Consider the following 17548-nt stretch of genomic DNA (forward strand, 5'->3'; position numbering starts at 1 on the left):
TGAAGTCACCCACTTTGACAGTATGTGTCGTATCAATGAGCCGGGGCTAATTCCACTTGGGAGAGTTTCCCTATAATACCTGAGTGGGGGATTGTGTCAAATACCTTGGCTAGGTCAAGATAGGTGATATGCACTGTCTTTTCCTTGTCCAGGGCCTTGGTGACTTTCTCAAGGAAGTCAACCATGTTTAACAGGCATGATCTACTTTTAACAAATCCGAAATGGGTTGGGTCCAGAATTTGGAAATGACCTATGCCTCCGTTAATAAGGCCCATAATGATTCTTTCCATGTCTTTGCAGATGGGACTAGTCAGGCTTATGGGCCTATAATTCCCAGGGTTGGTTGATGGTCCCCTATTGTGGAGAGGGTGTACTGTTGCTGTCCTCCATTCTGCTGTAATATAGCCAGTTTTCAGGCTGTGGTTAAACAGGGATGCAAGTGGGTCTTCTAAGTCATGTTTTAAGTTGTTTAAAAGGCAAGCTGGGATGTTGTCTGGTCCCACTGATGCCATGTTTTTGGCCCTGGAGAGTGCTGAGTTGACCTTCTCTCTTGAGATAGTAGGCCTAGAAATGGTGGAAGGTATACTTGGGGGTGATTGGGGAGGATGGGGGGGGGGGGGTAAAGTTTTCTCCAAATTTGTCGGCTAGCAGGTTTGCTATTACTTCTGGTTAAGTATGGGTGGTGCCATCCACAACCAGTTCACCACAAAGCTGGGTATTCCCTTTTAGATTTTTGACATAGTTACAGAATAGGGAGGCTGTTTTTGCTTTGCAATTAGATTTGTAGAACTTGACAAGATCTCTAATTTGTTTGCTTAAGCTAGAGAGGGATTTCTTCCTCTGCTGAGTCAGTTCCCTTTTGTTCTTGGATATTAGTTTCTTTCTCTTGTTGTATAGCCTGTTTATACTAGGGGTCTACCATGGTGGCTTGTTTTTTTGGCAAGACCTGGTTTTAATCCAGTCAGGTACAGCCAATTCTATTCACTGCTTAAGTGGTCATACAGGGCATTGGTGTACATCTCTTCATAGAAGTCCATGTTATCTGCATTTAAGGCAGCTTTGAAACTTCTTATAATATCATTTAGTAGGAGGCAATTTGTCTTAGAAAAGTTCTTAAGCATTTTTGTGCTTGATGGGGTATCTAATCTTATAGTTACATTGAACAAGAATGATTTATGGCCCAATCTTACCAGGGAGGGCATCACATGGGGAGTGTAATGCTCTCCCATGTTAGTGAGCACTGTGTCCAGGACATTTAAGCACTGTGTCCAGGACATTTAAGTCTCTTGTGGGTGTGCTGACTAGCTGTTCCAGAGCATTTGCATTGACAAAGTACAGGAATCTCTGAGCCAGCATGTTTGTTGTCATGTATGTTTCCTAGTCGATGGTAGGATAATTAAAAGCACCCATGAGTAAGGAGTTGAACTGTATGGAAAGTGACTCCAGTAAGTCCAGGTATGTGGTATGTTTTTCTTATTTCATGATGGGGGACCTGTAGCTAGCTATGATATGGTAGGGGGCTTTGTGAGTATCTTAAGAGAGTCACACTGTTTGACAGTCTCAGGTTATACTTATCCTTAATGAAGATTGGATGCATCTCCCCTTTGGTTCTTTCACATTCAGTTTGTGGTCCAAATGTATGGAAGGCATTGTAGTCCTGCATGACCAGACTGCTTTCCATGCCTTTGAACCATGTTTCAGTGACTACACAGATATCAGCATCCTCCAAAGTGAGGAGTGCTTCCAGGAAGTGCAGTTTCCTGTTTAGACTCCTAGCATTAAGCTGCAGTACCTTGAGTTTATCTAGAGAGAATTTTGTTATGTTGGGAGGTTGGATATTTTGACACTGCCTAAACAAGGCACATCAAAGGTGGATAATGCCTTTGCCAGTATCCAAAAGCCTACAGAAGACAGGTGCAGACCATCTCTGGCAAGGTGGTGTGGCCTGTTGACCATGTCTTTCCAGGCTGACAGATATTGGATCCCCTTGGACTGATACCACAAGCTAGCTGATTGTTAAAATCAATCATTTTTTGTTTGTATTGTGGCATCATCCTTGAAGAAGATTGAATTCAGCTTAATATTAGGTTTATACCTGCCTGTGACACATAATCTGAAAGCTCTGTCATGCCTCTCTTCAAATAGTCCAGTGAGGTACATCTCAAGTCATTCACCCACACGTGGACTATAATGGAATCATACTGGTACTTGTGGTTGAGTGACTTGAGTGCTTGAGTGACTTGACATATCCTTGCAGCTGAGAGGCAGTTAACCGTAACCTTCTCCTTATCCAGCCTGGTGAGAGGAACATCATATGTCTCATAATGGAGTCACCTATGGCCAATACATTAGGTTTTGTGGTGTTACACCCTATGGGCTTATTTGCTGAGACACTGGTGTGTGTGTGTTATTATGCATTTTGTTTGTTTTTTGCATGGTTATGTATGTATGTTTTTTTCCATTTGGGAGGTCTCTGATCTTTTGGTAAGATGGTAGTGAGTACCTCTGCATATGTGGGTTTATGTGCCATGTCCTTATTTAGTATAGGAAATGCGTGTGTGCTGACAATCTGTTTGACATTCAATTTGTCTTTTTGTGAGAGTCTTGTCTCCAATTTCAAAGTGTTACTATGTCTCTCACATAAAGTTCTTATTTGTTTCAGGAGTAGATGGTTGTCAGTATACATGAGAAATTTGCTACATTGCCTTAGGATACCCATGTCTATCAGGGTAGCCAGAGAAATGATGGGAAACTGCCTGTCCATGATAACAGGCTCTTACTATATGTTTTAGTAAGGAAGGGTTCATAGGTTCATAGGCTCAGAGGTTGGAACTAGGCTATTGGCCCTAGGGCCTATACAAGCCTAGCCAAACAATTCCCCGGATATTTCTTCCCACAATATTTATTTCCATGGACCCCTGTCTAGCAGGGCAACTGACATGATCCCCAGGGTGAATTTTCTATCTGACATCTAATCGTCAAGGTTCCTTTTGAAGAGGGCCAAGGAGGCATTCTGTTTGACATGTATGGGCAGTCTATTCCAGAGTATGGGGAGTCTCTGAGTCAGGAACCTATCCCTCCAGCATGTTTTGTTCATTGTGATGACAAGGTTTAGATCCCTGGAGTGTGTGGCTCTGAGAGATTGGGATTTCTTTAAGTGGAGCATGTCAAACAGCTCAGGGTTTGACATGCCCTTGTATGTTAAGCAGAGATCGCCTCTGAATAGACGGTATGCCACAGAGTATAGCTGGAGTTGTTTTAGATGGTCAGCATAGGGCATCTGATTTAGGCCTGTGATTTTTTTAGTGAGGCATTTCTGCAGCCTTTGCAGCTGTTGCAGATGTCTTGTGAGGTACATACCAAATGGGGCATTGTACTCTATAATGGGTCTAATGAGGGATGAGTACAGTGGGACAATGACCTCCTTTTTTCTGGATGAAAAGCCCTTAGTGATGCATTGTGCCACATAGAAGGATTTCCTGACTGTTCATAGGTTCATAGGTTCATAGGTAAGTACTAGGCTATCTGCCCGAGGGCATCTATAAGCCTAGCCAGAATGTGTTGGCTTTTGCTGCCCCCTTAGATTAGTTCCCTGTGCCTCAGTCCAGCAGAGCCATTAGTTCTCTGTGCCTTTGTCCAACAGAGCCACTGCAGTGATCCCCAGGGTAAATTTTCTGTTTCCCATCCACTCGTCAAGGTTTCTCTTAAAGAGTGTTAGTGAGGGGCTCTGACTAATGTAGATTGGAATCCTGTTACAAAGCATGGGGAGTCTCTGGGACAGGAATCTATCCCTCCAGCACATCCTATTTATTGTTGTGGTGAGGTTTAGATCCCTAAAGCATGTGGCTCTTGGGGATTTGTTTTTTTTTAGGTGGAGCATGTCCATCAATTCTGGGTTGGACATGGCCTTGTATGTCAGGCAGAGATCACCTCTGAGTAAACAGTATGCAACAGAGTACAGCTGGAGCTTCTTCAGTTGGGCTGCATAGGGCATCTGTTTGAGGCCAGTAATCCTCTTGGTGAGGTACTTCTGTGGTCTTTCCAGCTGTTGCAGGTGTCTTGTAAGATACATCCCAAATGGGGCGTTGTACTCTATGATGGGTCTAATGAGTGATGAGTAGAGGGGCACAATAACCTCTTTTGTTCTAGATGTGAACCCTCTTGTGATTAGGTGGGCCATATAGAAGGATTTTCTAACCACCTTGGCAATATGATTATCAAAGGAGAGATTACTATCTACTTGTCCTTAAACAAATCTACAGTTTCAATCATCGTGTGCTTTAGCAAATATTCACCTTTCAATTTATGTCTCCCAAATCTCATATGCTTAGTTCTTGATTTATTTATCAGCATATTATTCTCCTGTGCCCAAATTGCCAATTTAGTCAAATTATTTTGCAGATATGCCTTACCTGTAGCACATAATCCGTCAAAACCGTCAATAAAAAGCTTGGCTCTCTCTATAAAGTAAAACACTTTCTCACTCCTCACGCTAATTACAATTGCCAGCACACACCTACTATCAACTCTTTTCTATGCCTCCCCCCTCTTTACAAACCTAAACAAGACAACCCTTAACAAACTTGCTTCTTGTTACAATCACATAGCTAGATTTGCCACAAATTCCACCTTTAGAACGCACCACTGCACTAACTTGAAGCAACTAGGGTGGTTAGAGTTTTCCAGCCAACTCCATTTCAACCAACTCAAAACGTCTCACCAGATACTGTATCACCCAGAGAAAACACCAGCTCTGAAAAACATCATTCACTCCTATATTAACCTGCAATCTTTATGCTCCTCCAATAAGATCTTAACTCAAACTACCAAAGCCAATAATTCTGCTGGGGATTCTCTATTCTCAAACTTTGTAGGTAAAATGTGGAACTATCTACCGACCATGCTCACCTCAGAACATTCACTCCTACAATTCAAAAAAAAGCTTAAACCCCATCTCAATACTCTCTGGCAATGTCCCTGTTCCAAACCTGATTAACCACTATCATTTACCCTTCTCTTACCTCACTATCCTTAACCGCTTTTTAACAAGGCGCCTCGCCTTTGTAACTGACCTGTGTTTTTTTTTTATATGCTGCTGTTATTTTTTTCCCAAGATGTGATGTATCTTTATATTGTATTTAGAACTCAACTATCTTCCTTTTTTGCATTAACAATGTTCATATGTCTGTTATGTACCTGGAGCTTTTCTCCCCGGGCCTCCGCTGAAAATGGACATGTATCCAGTCGGACTCTCCTGGTTAACAAATGTAAAATAAAATAAATAAAAATAAATAAACATAATCAGTTTATCCAATTTCAGGTCATCTGCATATACACTATAGAGCACCTCAGACAAAAAGGTTAGGTCTGAAAGATACAATCTAAACAAGTAAGGGGGTAACAGAGCCCTGTTGGACACCCTGACTTTAACCAAGAATTTCACCCATCCAATTGATTTACGATAGCTGTCATATCCTACTTGTAAGCCATGCAGCTATCCATCTTATCAAGAGTATCTCAACACCGAATTCTAATTTATTTATCAGTGTTTTGTGTATGATCCGGCAAATGCTGAAATTAAATCTATATAAATTACATCACAGCACAATTTTTCATTCATAGCAGTTACTATATTGTTAAAGGACATCATGTTACAGGTGGTAATAGATTTATTTTCAACATATGCAAGCTGATATATAGTTTCAAGTCCCAGCCTCTCCAATTCTGACAATATCTTGTCCAATATTACCTTCCCCATTATTTTCCACAACATGAAAGTAGACTTAAGTTTCTGTATGACTCTGGGTTTGTTATACACCCCTTCCCATTAAAAGCAGATTTAATAAGCACGTCTCCAATCTTGAGGAATCTCCCCTCCTAAAACTTAATGACTGCAAATTTCTTTGCATCATAGTCATATATATCCCCCCAGGTAACACTCCTCCTTTTCTTGAGGAAATTCGTGCCTGGACTACCAACAAAACAAAAATGAAACTATCATCCTAGGCGATGTCAATATTAACTGGCAAGATATTTCCCATAACAACCCTTCTACAGCTATTAACCTTCATATCTATATTCAGTTTCCAATATTATGAGACACAACATCAAGGAAAACAAAGGGTCAGTCTTGGATTGGATCCTGGTTTCTAAACCAGAAAAGATTATCACCTCTGGGACTCTCCCAAATAGCATTAGTGATCACTCTCCTGCATTCATAATATGTAAGCCCACCTCTATAACAAATGTTCACCAATATAGATACACCAGACATCTATCCCAGTTCTCCCCAAACACCTTCAGTGGCATCCTGTTGTGGTGATATGTGGCATGTTGACATGTTGGGTTGTATTGTGGTTATTGAAGGTGAGACCACTGTCCACCTGTGTCCCTAAGTCTCTCATCACACTTTTGGTGTTTAGTGTACTGCCACCTATGTAGTAATTCATGGGTACATGTTATTCCCAAAGGGGATAACAATACATTTCTTGGCATTAAGCTTAAGCCCATGGCTCTGACACCAAGCATCTGATTCTGTAAGGCCCTTTTGTAGAATGTCCACATAATTTGGGGATTCAATAATGGCTCCCAGTTTGAAATCATCTGCGAACTTTGTTAGCCAGAGTCCCTAAGTGTTGGCCTGTACTTCAGAGAAGTAGATGCCAAACAAGAGTGGCCCCAGGACTGAACCTTGAGGTACTCCACTTGTCAGTTGTCTGGAGCTGGATTTGGAGTTGGCTACTTTTACAGTCTGAGTTCTGTCAGTAAGCCAGTTATCAACCCATTCAGTGACATAGGGATTTATGCCCAGCTTAGTAAGTTAATCTATGATTCCAGAGTGGGGGATGGTGTCGAAGGCCTTGGCGAGGTCCAGATAGTCTGTGTGGACTGCCTTACCCTCGTCCACAGCTCTGGAGACTGATTCAAAGAAGTCAACCAGGTTCAGGAGACAAGATCAGCCCTTCACGAACCCAAACTGGATGGGTTCTAGTGTCTGAAGGTTGTGAATGTCTTTGTTTATAAATTCCATGATAATGCGTTCCATGCCCTTGCAGGTTAGGCTCATCAGACTGATGGGATGGTAGTTCCCAGGATCCAAGGTGGATCCCCCCTTGTGGAGTAGGATAACTGTAGCTGTGCACCACTCAGTGGGCATGAAGCCTGAGGTGAGGCTATGATTAAACATGACACTTAGGTGAGGTGTCAGTTAATTTTGTAGTTCATGTAATACACAGCCCAGGATGTCATCTGGTTCCATGGATGCTGTATTATTAGCTTTGGAGAGTGCAGTTTCTACTGGTGTGGCTGTGATTACCGGAATTTGGCAATCTTTTGGCATTCAGATGGTCCCTTTAGGGGGTGAGAGGGGGGTGATGTTGGCACTAAATCGATCTGCCAGTATATTGGCGATATCCTTGGGATCAGTATATTTAATGCCATTCTGTTGTAGCTCAGAGCAGATCTGAGCATTGCCATTTAGATTCTTGACATAACTATAGAATGCCTTGTGTTTGTCTATGGAATCTTTGGCAATTTTATTTTCATAACTAGCTTTGGAGGATTTTATGAGGGATCTCGGCATCTTACTGAGGCTGGTAAGGGAGTTTTTTGCATCCTGGGATTTTCCTCTTTTCTCCCAACAGTTTCTTCCTTCTGTTGTATAGTTTGTTTATGGCAGGGGACCACCAGATTGGCTTTCTTTTTTTTTTGGAGGAGAGTGTCTTGGTTCTATTTGTGATGGCACAATTCATGCATGAGTGAATGTTTTCGTACAGTGCCTTAGTGTAGGATTCAGCAGTCGAACTTTCAGCTCCCGTCTGCATGGGTGCCATGAAGTTTGTCACTTCTGACTTAAGTAGCATGAAGTTGGCTTTGGAGAAGTTTTTTACAGAGGTTTCCTTACTGGGGGGTGTGAATGTCAAGGATGATTTGCTTAAGGTCAGACCTGACCAATGAGGGGGTGACCACTGGTGTGGAGCATCTATCTCCCATGTTGGTAATGACCAGGTCTAGGATATTGAAGCCCTTGGTGGGACAATGGATTATTATATCAGGGCGTTGGAATTTATGAATTCCAAGAGCCGTTGGGAAAAGATGTTAATACCCGAGTAGTTTTCCCAGTTAATGGCAGGGTAGTTTAAATCACCCAGTATTAGGGTGTTTCGTTACATCTTAATATTTTCCAGTATGTTTAGAAAGGTGTAGTGAGAATCTTGGGTCATGGTGGAGGATCTGTAGCAAGCTACAGTTTGGACTGCATTCTTACCTAGTGTTAGTTGCACCTGGAGAATTTCAAATGCATTGTGTTGGGCAACTAGCCTGGAGGTGTGAATATCCTTGGTGAATATGGGCACTCCTCCACCTTTAATGTTTGGGTCTTGGTTTGGTGGCTGAAAAGTGTGGTAAGAGCTGTAGCCTGGTATTGCAGGAGTGCTCTCTGGAGTCTTGAACCAGATCTCAGTTACTGCACAGATATCGATGTTCTCCATTTTTAGGAGTGCCTTGAGAGAGTGAATTTTGAGGTTTAGACTTCTAGCATTGAGTAGCATTACCTTCAGAAATGTCATGCTTGTATCTGTTATGGTGGTGGTTTTGTCCTTTGAACCTTGCCTAAAAAAGGCACTATAGGGGTGGCAAGAGCCTTAGCCAGTAACTTGAATCCCAGGGGTGACAGATGCAGACCATCTTTGGCAAAGCATCATAATATGTCAATCATGTCATCCCAGGCAGACGGATACTGGATCCCCTTTGAATGACACCAGAAGCTTAGCCAATTGTTGAAGTCAATCATTCTGTACTTGTACTGTGGTATCATTCTGGGTGATGGTACTCAGGGCTAGGGTCATACTTGCGTGGGTTACAAGATCGGACAGCTCCTCCATGTCTCTTTTCATGTGGTCCAGGGAGGTACGTCTCAAGCCATTCACTCCAACATGGACAGTGACAGAGTCATATTTGTACTTGTTGTGGAGTGACTTGAGTTTATACATTATGTGGCAGATCCTGGCACCTGAGAGGCAGCTGACTGTAATTTTCTCCTTGTTCAGCCTGGTGAGTGGGACATCAGTGTGCCTGACTATAGAGTCACCTATGACTAAAGTGTTGGGTACATTGTCTTGCCTTAGGGGCTGTTGTTGAGTGGCACACTGGTGTTGTGAACTGTGTGTCACTTTGGTTGTGACTGGTGTTTGTTTGCGTTTCGGCTTCAGAGGTCCTTGTAGCATGGGCAGGTTAATGTTAAGGGCTTCCGCATATGTGGATTTAGTGTTGCTATGTGTGGGTGTTGATGGTGTGGGTTTTGAAGGGTTATGTGTTGCTTGAGGTGTAGTGCAGGTGTTAACCTTCTCCTCTTGACTATCTAGCACAATCTTGGCTGGAGAGAGCTTTGCTTCCAGCTTGGCTATGTAAGTGCATCTCTCACAGGTTGTAGTGTTGGGAGGTAGGAGGAGAGGGTTGTCTGTGTACATGGCAGTTGCTGCATTGCCCCAGTATGGCCAGATTCACCAGGTGGACAGGAGAAATCACTGGAAGCTGATCCTTGGACATGCCTCTTTAGGTGCTTTTTTTGTAAAGTACATGAGCTGTTTTCTCGTATCTTTGCAAGGTACTTTGCAATTATAGGCTGTTTAGTGCCTACGATTAATTTCTCCTTATTAACAAGAAGAGTTGAGTTCTTGTATCACTTTAAGGCTTCCTAGTGCTTTCTAGCAGGTTCTAGAGCAAGTGCTAGTCACAGGGGTTCAGATTTTAGTGCTACTACTGAGAAACCAGCAGTTCTAAGGGAAAATTTGAAGAATGGACTTTCTGGTACCTGGAATAGTTAACCGTAGCCCCGCTGTGCTGCATGATGCAAAAAAATGTGCAAACACACGCGATTTTAAGACAAAAAGTTGAAAGGGATAGAAATCAGCCCAAAATGGCTAATACAATTACAGTTTCAGAGCTGGAAACCACTCTTCAAGGGTTAGATAGGCAGTACAATGTTCACCACTCCCACTGGTAAGCAGTAGGACTTCCCTGTACCACAGCAAGGTCTGGATAGCTCTGAACGCTGAACACAGAAAATAAAGTCCTGAAACCAGCAATGCCTGGGATCTGGACTATACTAGCTAGGAAAGGCAGAAAACGAGCAAACAAGATAGTATTTTTTTTTAAAACAGGCTAATCAATGCAATAATATAGTAAATAAACACAGAAAAGGCTAACACACTTGAGTGTGTAGCCCTAAACAGTAAATGCAATTAAAACTCTACAAAATTAGCAATTAAAAACTTTTGGAATGAAGCAAGGCAAGTGCACAACTGAAAAATGATTTAAGAGGCAGTAATACAGTAGAATAAGTAGCTAGTCTACATATACAGAAAAGTTTATATATACAGAAAAGCAGCTAAAACACACTAAAACAATTCAGATGCAGTGCAACCTAGATCACTTGAGTTGTAGCAATATTAAGGCAAATACAGTATTAATAAATGCACTAAAATATAATCTATATTTCCAAAATGTTTGAGAAGCACAGTCAGAATACAAGGAGATTCATGCATTTTTTTTTAAGAAAGGGAGAAAGGAAGAACAGAAGGAAATAAACTAAGTGGGTTGGCCTTTTCAGGTGTTCTGTCTGTATTAGATAGAATGAGCTAATGACACTAGACTGGGAGGAGTGTCCCAGATCAAATTTACAGTAGGGATGGGCAACTGCAAAGCCACCAAATGTAACAGTAAGACACCAACAAGGAGGGAGGGTGGGGACCAATATTAAAGCTAGTAGCCTGCATTCTTTTAGACAGTAAACACTACAAAAATGTTTATCACAGCAGTGTGCCACACAATGAAAATTTTTAAACAGATAAAGGAGCAAGGAGACGCTACAGAATACTTTTAACTGCAAACAAATCAGTTATATGCTACACTCCTTGGCAGGAAATCAGATAAAAACAAATAGGTGCTTAACAAGTACAGAAAATAGCAATAAAATACAGTAAAAAGCATGCAGCAGGCAGTAAAAAGTGCTATATATAAATTGCTAGAAGCAATAACCAGTGTAAATAAGCCAAAAAAACAGGATCCTTATTGTTATATATCTCATATCAGAGTTGTAGTCAATGCCCCTCCTCCATTCGGCTCTGTGTGTATAGACAGTAATGTGGTCATAGCACCAAGGCTACAATAGGGACCTATACTTTGTGTAGGCTAAGGTTGATCAATAAGGCAATGTTGCTCAGTGTGCAACTGAGTTGCTCCTAGAGCAGCAGAAAATCGTGGAAGCATTTTACTGGCAGCTGTTTAGGGAAAAACTGAGCCTCTAGGCTTTTGCGTTTATGTAAGGGCACTACTAACCTCTGCTGTGTGAAAAGCAGCACCATGCAAAAGTGAAGCTTAAATATGAGCAAAGAGAAACAAGTTTTAAGCTAACTACCAATCAGGAAAGTACACAATAAGCCTTCCACCAGCAATCACAAACTCAGGCAGGTTAGATCAGCATACATCTGCCATAAGGGTGAAAAAAAAACATTTTCTTAAAGTAGAATAGCTGGTTTGTAGCCCAAGTGTAACAGGACAACAAAAAGTACCTACAATAGCCCTACTACTAACAGATACAATGTAGTACAGTGCAATCAACTACTTAAAGTAGCAGCAGACAGTATATTTTTTGAAACTGCTAAAATACAGTCACAGTATATAAGGGAAGTGCAAAAAGATACTTAGAGCCTTTTTTGAGTTCTTCCCAGCTCATACAGACAAGGTAATACAGCTACTGCCACTAGATAAATAATGACTGTCCTCTGAATCTAAAAGCCTAGGATATGAGTGTCTAGAGTGAAATGCTACCAAAAACAAACTTAAAGATATGGATACAGCTGTGTACATTAAACAGCTTCAAAAAGTGTGATTATTCAATAAAAGTCTTCTCTTTGTATAAATGAGCCAAAAGCCACTCAATTGTAAAGGCACTAAAAACAAGATAAGCTGATTAGTAAGCCCATCAGCCAATAAAACTGCATGCAGAAATCTCAAGTGTTTATCCAACCTAAGCAGACCAGGCTACATCCCAGTGCACTCGATGGAAAATCCACTGACCTCTTGATGTAAAAACAAGTGCTTGCTAGAGTGTAAAAACATACTACAGTATCCAACAACTAGCTAGATAATGAATTCACAGCAAGTAAATCAGTAGAACAGACAATGAGAGGCAAAATGCACTTTTTTCAAAATAAGCACACAGAAAGGCAAATAAATAATTCAAGATATCAACAACAGTGTAGAAAAGGAGGACCTTATTAAGCTCAAATTACAGTAGGGGTGGGCATCTTAAAATCACCAGGTTTAGTTTATATAGGCTTGAAATCCTTTTAGAAAAGAATAAGGCCCAGAAATTCACTCTCAAGAAACAATTTAACCAATGAAAAAACATGTGAAATGTGCAGCATAGATACTTTTAAGTGTCTACCTCTTACATAGGACAAAAACACCAACCCAATCAGATTTCTTAAAACAGAAAACAAAATGGAGCAGGTAAAACAGAAAGCAGCTTTATCACTCATGCACAAGAAAATATAGGTTTACTTTCCTCACCCAGCAGGGAAACACCAGCAGTGCTTTAGTTTATGTAGGCTTGAAATCTTTTTCAGAAAAATAAATCACTGTTATAATATTTCTTGAATACAACCTACATACTCTACAGATCTCTGTGCTCAGAATTTATTTCAACTCTTTTCTCTTTAATCTTGCTCTTCTTTTTACCTGCTTCCCCTACCCGTGATCTACATACCGTCTTGTATCTGCCAACACATCCAACACCTCTCCTAGAACTTGACACCTTCTGATGCAAACTTCTTTCAGCTATATCACTTAAGTCCTAACCATTTGCTCCACTCAAACTTAATAGCACACTTCTATGTTCTTGAGAATATTTATACAATAATTCCTGTAGTTTATCTTATCTACCACTCATCATTGCATATTGTTCAATAAAGCACTATTGTCTTTATATCTTAAGCTGTATATGAAAATAAGCATGCTTATGGCTTAAGTAATTTTCTCTGTATGAAGACAGAATGATACACATTACCTGTGGTAAAGGTGTTTAAGTAAATTTCAAATATTATTGATTTTCTTGTGAATGCATTGTCCTGAGTTAGGTATGACAATGATATAGTGTTATCAGTAGCCTACCCTAGTAAAGACAGTTAAATAAACAAATGAATAATTCTGAATTTCTCCCTCCCTTCCTCTTCCTACTGACTGTACTGTTAAAGACAAGAGAAGAAAGATTAAACCTAATATTGGTAGTCCTTTTTTTGGCCAACATAGCATTGGTTCTGTGTAAAGGTGAGTTAAGTAAGGAAGAAACCTTTATATTTATAGGTAGCTATGCTAAAATGGTTGAAAGCTAGACTTTTTCCTGGAGTAAAGGTCATATCCTTTCAAAAAGCCCTGTATTGTGTAGGAGAACACTCTAATACTGAGGTTGCTGTAGATATTCTGGCATGGGCTTTTCCATTAGGGAATCCCTGTTGACATGTTTCCTAGTTTCTAGTATGGTTCATGGTAATTTACTGGAAAAAGCCCTCCATGTTCAAGCAGGCTTGTATCCTCCATGCTACTTATCTCTGGGTTGTTAAATCTGAAGAGGCCATAGTTCCCTCTTTAATGCGCAGTGTTTCCTCTTTGTTGAATTCATTAGCAGACAGAACCAAAGTTATCTTTGCCACAAAGGGGCTATCAATATGAGTTTTACTCTTTTCATTTTTTAATAGTACCCTTTGTAGGAAGGGAAAGGTGGTAATATGTAAAGCAGCCCCCTGCTCCACTGCATTGAGAATGCATTTTCTATCAACTCCAGCCCCCTGCCCCATGAATACCCAGTGCAAAGCTTCTAGACATGATAGCTGTGAATGGAAGCAAACAGATCTATGTCTGGGATTGTACATTTCTGTGGAGTCTTGCGGAAATTTGAGTATCTTGTTTCCATTCACAAAGAATGTGAACAGATCTACTGAAATGGCCTGCCAAAGAGTTGTGAGTTGAAGGAATTCATAAGGTTTGCAGATAAAGATAAAAATCCATGATTAGGTCCCCATTTATCATTACTAGTCTGCACAGTTATTACAATGGTGCACAGTTAATAGAATGGTGTGAATGACCTGAGACATACTTCACTGGAATATATGAAGAGAGTATGTGTCCCAGGCATGTATGTCCCTAGCCTTGAGCAGCATACTACCCTTATCTAGAATGATGCCACAGTATAAACAAAAATGATTGATTTCAATAATTAGCTTAGTTTTTGGTGTCATTCCAAGGGGACCCAGTTCCTGTCTGCCTTGGAAGCCATGGTTGACAAACCTCACTGCTTTGCCAGAAATGGTTTGCACCTGGCACCATTAGGCTTTCAGCTGCTAGCAAAGGCTCTTGCCTCCATTATAGTGCCTTTTTTAGGCAAGGTCTTGAAAACAACATTACCAACTTGAAATTACCCAACCAGAACAGAATAAGGGTCATGCTACTAAATGCAAGAAGCTTAAACCAAAAACGGCTCTCCCTGGAAGCACTTCTATCATAGAAGATGTAGATGTCTGTGCAGTCACAGAAACCTGGTTTAAGGTCTCAGAGGGTACCCTGGCCCTACAAGGCTACAATATCTACCACACCTTTACACCATGAAATGAACATGTAAAAACCAAAGAAGATGGTGTTTCAATCTACATTAGAGATAAATTCACCTCACATGTAGTTAGATTGGACAACTCCATGGAGTTACTCCAGGTCAAGGACATGGGGGTAAGACCACCATTCATGCTCTAGCCAGTTATAGATCCCCATCTATGGGGTCATGACACGCATGAAGTCTACTTAATCAAACTGAAAACAATCTAAATTTTACTGAGCACACTGATTATGGGGAATTTCAATTATCCCACCATCAACTGGGATACCTACTCCAGCCCAAACTCACTAGTACAAAAGTTCCTTGACTTTGTGAATTCAAGTGCCTTGGAGCAAGTTGTCCTTGTCCTGACAAGAGGAATATACCTTCTAGATCTGGTCCTCACCAGCATGTCAAACAGTTGTACTGCTGCAAATGTTGGACCCTCATTAGTCAAAACTGACCACATATCAGTCACCTTTGAACTGACGCTCACAAACACCAGAACTCACAAACAGCAAAATCAGAGTAAAAAACTTTGTCAAGGCAAACTATATCCTCCTAGGTGAAAGCATAAATACATTCCAAGCCCCACCCCAAGCTGAAAGTGGTAACTATGCAGAAGCTTACACTAAAGACTTGTACAATCACTTTATTAGCCAGAGTCCCTTAGTGTTGGCCTGTACTTCAGAGAAGTAGATGCCAAACAAGAGCTGCCCCAGGACTGAACCTTGAGGTACTCCACTTGTCAGTTATCTGGAGCTAGATTTGGAGTTGGCTACTTTTACAGTCGGAGTTCTGTCAGTAAGCCAGTTGGATAAACTCAGCTGTACCAGATTGAATCAAAGCCAGAGCCCCAAGTAAAATCAAGCTGCCATGGTGAACTTCCAGCATCAACAAACTCTACAATAAAGACAAAAATGTGCTGTCCAAGAACACAAAGACAAGGACCCAATAATGGAAATGCACCCTCCTAAGCCTTAACAGGCAAATAAGACATCTTGTCAAATCCTCCAAGAGCTCCTTTGAGAGAAACCTAGAAAGTACTGCCAAGGATAACCATAAGGTCCTTTACAGTTATGAACGCACCCTACAGAGTAGGACCCAAGTATGTGCAGAACTGGTGACCAATGGTCTTGCACACACTGACCCTACAAAGATAGCAAACCTGCTAGTGGATAGGTTTGGTGAAAATTTCACTTATCCTCTCCTAACTTTCAACAAACTCTTCCCCAACCCCCCCCCCCCCATATAGCTGAAGAGCAGGTCCTCAAAGTCCTGTCCAAGGCAAAGAACATGGCCACTATGGGACCAGATGACATCCAAGACTGTCTTCTAAACAGGCTAAAACATGAACTAGCATCACCACTAAGTACCCTTTTCAATCATAGCCTAACCATTGGCTTTGTTCCTGCGGAATGGTGAACAGCTGCAGTTATCTCCCTCCACAAGGGTTGCCTAGCAACAGACCCAGGTAATTACAGACACATAAGCCTAACCAGCCTCATCTGTAAGGCCGTGGAAAATAGCATTATGGACCTCATAAATAAATACTTATGTGACCTCCAAACCATGGATTCTACCCAATTTGGATTCGTTAAGGGCAGGTCCTGCCTGTTAAATTTGGTGGATTTCTTTGAAAGTGTGACCAAGGCCACTAATAAGGGCAGATCTCTCCACATATCATTCTTTGACTTGGCAAAGGCTTTTGACACAATCCCACATTCAGGTATTACCGATAAACTTTGTTGTAAGATCGGTTGCCAACTGGCTCACAAACTGGACAGATAGTATCAAAGTGGGTGACTCCATATCAACCAGAAGACCTGTTACCAGGAGGGTGCCACATGGCTCCGAGCTGGACCCCCTACTGTTTGGCATATACTTCTCAGACATTCAGTTCAAGGCATAAGGGTTGTGGCTGACAAAGTCTGTAGACAACTTCAAACTAGATGCAATCATTGAATCCCCAAATTATGTCAATATACTCCAGGAGGGTCTCACACAGACCATTCACTGGTGTATTAGTCATAGCCTCAAGATGAATGCAAAGAAATGCACCATCATTCCCTTGGGCACAAAGAATGTCCCTTCACACTATCAAATCAATAACAATACCCTACATATCCATGAAGTGGTAAGGGAGCTGGGATCACAGGTTAACCACAGCCTTAACTTTAACCACCACATGTCTACCATTGTAAGGAAAGCTTTCCATATAGTTCACTTAATTAGTAAAGGCATTGCCTTGAGAGCAAAAAAAGTTTTAACCCCCCTCCCATACTCGGCACTTATCCGGCCCATAATTGAGTATAATGACCCATTTGGTATGTACCGTACTAAGCACCTACAGCAATTAGAGAGACCTCAGAGGTTTCTAACAAAGAAGATCAAGGGCCGCCGGTATGTGGCTTACACAGACTGATTAAAATCCCTGTCACTATACTCCATATCATACAAACTTCTTTGGGAAGACTAAGAACTTACTGTGTATCTGCAAATCAAGTGATTCTAAGGATATCCATTCCAGGACTTAAATATGGCCTGCAACTTAAATAGGACATGCTGGATGGACAGATTTATCTCCCAGCAACTGCCACATCTTTGGAACAGGCAACTAATTCATGTGAAACAGAGCACCTCTACGACACTGTTCAAGAGGAACCTGGATGAGTGGATGGGGCACCATAAATTCTTACCAGGGATAGCACCCACAACCCTCTTGGACATAGGCAGTCATCACTAAATGCAATCCTGGGTACTGACTAGTACTTCTACAGTATTACATTGGGTTGAAATGGCTAGGCTTAAAACGAACTCCCGGTCGATAGTCTAGTAATCTCCTATGATCCTATGACCTTGCTTGCTGATGCACTGCATTAATGTTTGTTGCTGGCTAGA

The sequence above is a fragment of the Protopterus annectens genome, chromosome 1.part0 (assembly GCF_019279795.1).
Source record: "Protopterus annectens isolate FY-2018-M chromosome 1.part0, PAN1.0, whole genome shotgun sequence".
NCBI classification, from domain to species: Eukaryota; Metazoa; Chordata; order Ceratodontiformes; family Protopteridae; genus Protopterus; species Protopterus annectens.